Below are 3268 nucleotides of genomic sequence, written 5' to 3' on the forward strand. Positions count from 1 at the left end.
CATTAAAATTTCAAGAAAGTGTTCCCCCTAACTGTGCACCGTTGCGAAAGTTCGTCGTTTCTAAGCACCACGTGATGATCGGGTGTGATGGATTCTTACGTTCACATACAACGGGTGTAAGACAGATGTACACACGCGAAACACTTAGGGTTAACTTGACGAGCCTAGCATGTACAGACATGGCCTCGGAACACAGAGACCGAAAGGTCGAGCATGAGTCGTATAGTAGATACGATCAACATGAAGATGTTCACCGATGATGACTAGTCCGTCTCACGTGATGATCGGACACGGCCTAGTTGACTCGGATCATGTAATCACTTAGATGACTAGAGGGATGTCTATCTGAGTGGGAGTTCATAAGATGAACTTAATTATCCTGAGCATAGTCAAAAGATCTTTGCAAATTATGTCGTAAGCTCGCGCTTTAGTTCCACTATTTAGATATGTTCCTAGAGAAAATATAGTTGAAAGTTGACAAGAGCGATTATGCGGACAATAGAAAGCTTATGTCCTTAATGCACCGCTCAGTGTGCTGAACCTCAAACGTCGTCTGTGGATGTTGCGAACATCGTACATACACGTTTTGATAACTACGTGATAGTTCAGTTAAATGGTTTAGAGTAGAGGCACCAAAGACGTTTTCGAAACGTCGCGGAACATATGAGATGTTTTGAGGGCTGAAATTGGGATTTCAGGCTCATGCCCACGTCAAGAGGTATGAGACCTCCGACGATTTTCTTAGCCTGCAAACTAAGGGAGAAAAGCTCAATCGTTGAGCTTGTGCTCAGATTGTCTGAGTGCAACAATCACTTGAATCGAGTGGGAGTTGATCTTCCAGATGAGATAGTGATGTTTCTCCAAAGTCATTGCCACCAAGCTGCTAGAGCTTCGTGATGAACTATAACATATCAGGGATAGATATGATGATCCTTGAGGTATTCGCGTTGTTTGACATCGCGAAAGTAGAAATCAAGAAGGAGCATCAATTGTTGATGGTTGGTGAAACCACTAGTTTCAAGAAGGGCAAGGGCAAGAAGGGGTGCTTCATGAAACGGCAAATCAGCTGCCGCTCTAATGAAGAAACCCAAGGTTGAACCCAAACCCGAGACTAAGTGCTTCTGTAATAAGGGGAATGACCACTGGAGCAGAATTACCCTAGATACTTGGTAGATGAGAAGGCTGGCAAGGTCGATATAAGTATATTGGATATACATTATGTTAATGTGTACTTTACTAGTACTCCTAGTAGCACCAGGGTATTGAGATACCAGTTCGGTTGCTAAGTGTTAGTAACTCGAAATAAAAGAGCTACGGAATAAACGGAGACTAGCTAAAGGTGAGTTGACGATATGTGTTGGAAGTGTTTCCAAGTTTGATGTGATCAAACATCGCACGCTCCCTCTACCATCAAGATTAGTATTAAACCTGAATGATTGTCATTTGGTGTTTGCGTTGAGCATAGACATGATTGGATTATGTCTATCGCAATACGGTTATTCATTTAAGGAGAATAATGGTTACTCTATTTATTTGAATAATACCTTCAATGGTCTTGCACCTAAAGGAATGGTTTATTGAATCTCGATCGTAGTGATACACATTTTCATGCCAAAAGATATAAGATAGTAATGATAGTACCACTTACTTGTGGCACTGCCATGTAAGTCATATAAAACGCATGAAGAAGCTCCATGTTGATGGATCTTTGGACTCACTCGTTTTTGAAAAGTTTGAGACATGCGAACCATGTCTGTTGGTGTATACGCATGAAGAAACTCCATGCAGATGGATCGTTTGGACTCACTTGATTTTGAATCACTTGAGATATGCAAATCATACCACATGGGCAAGATGACTGAAAAGCCTCGTTTTCAGTAAGATGGAACAAGATAGCAACTTGTTGGAAGTAACACATTTTGATGTGTGCAGTCCAATGAGTGCTGAGGCATGCAGTGAATATCGTTATGTTCTTACTTCACAGATGATTCGAGTAGATGTTGAGTATATTTACTTGATGAAACACAAGTCTGAATTATTGAATGGTTCAAGTAATTTCAGAGTGAAGTTTAAGATCTTCGTGACAAGAGGATAGAATGTCTATGATATGATCATAGAGATGAATATCCGAGTTACGAGTTTTGGCACACAATTAAGACATTGTGGAAATTGTTTCACAATTAATACCGCCTGGAACACCATAGTGTGATGGTGTGTCCGAACATCATAGTAGCACCCTATTGGATATGGTGCGTACCTTGATGTCTCTTATCGAATTACCACTATCGTTCATGGGTTAGGCATTAGAGACAACCGCACTCACTTTAATAGGGTACCACGTAATTCCGTTGAGACGACACCGTTTGGAGAAACCTAAGTTGTCGTTCCTTAAAAGTTTGGGGCTGCAACGCTTATGTGAAAAAGTTTCAGGTTGATAAGCTCGAACCCAAAGCGGATAAAATGCATCTTCATAGGACACCCAAAACAGTTGGGTATACCTCCTAATTCAGATCCGAAAGCAATAGGGATTGTTTCTTGAATCGGGTCCTTTCTCGAGGAAAGGTTTGTCTCGAGAATTGAGTGGGAGGATAGTGGAGACTTGATGAGGTTATTGAACCATCACTTCAACCAGTGTGTAGCAGGGCACAGGAAGTTGTTCCCGTGGCACCTACACCAATTGAAGTGGAAGCTTATGATAGTGATCATGAAACTTCGGATCAAGTCACTACCGTACCTCGTAGGGTGAAAAGGATGTGTACTGCTTCAGAGTGGTACAGTAATCCTGTCTTGAAGGTCATGTTGCTAGACAACAATGAACCTACGAGCTATGGAGAAGCGATGGTGGGCCCAAATTCTGACAAATGGTTAGAAGCCATGAAATCCGAGATAGGATCCATGTATCATAACAAAGCATGGACTTTGGTGGACTTGCCCGATGATCGGCAAGCCATTGAAATAAATGGATCTTTAAGAAGAAGACGGACATGGACGGTAATGTCACCATCTATGAAGCTCGACTTGTGGCGAAGAGTTTTTCACAAGTTCAAGGAGTTGACTACGATGAGATTTTCTCATCCGTAGCGATGCTTAAAGTCCGTTGGAATCATGTTAGCACAAGCTGCATTTATGAAATCTGGCAGATGGATGTCAAAATGAGTTTCCTTACCAGTTTTCGTAAGGAAAGGTTGTATGTGATACAATCAGAAAGGTTTTGTCGATCCTAAAGATGCTAAAAGGTATGCTAGCTCCAGCGATCCTTCTAAGGACT

Source organism: Triticum dicoccoides, chromosome 3B, assembly GCF_002162155.2.
Source record: "Triticum dicoccoides isolate Atlit2015 ecotype Zavitan chromosome 3B, WEW_v2.0, whole genome shotgun sequence".
NCBI classification, from domain to species: Eukaryota; Viridiplantae; Streptophyta; class Magnoliopsida; order Poales; family Poaceae; genus Triticum; species Triticum dicoccoides.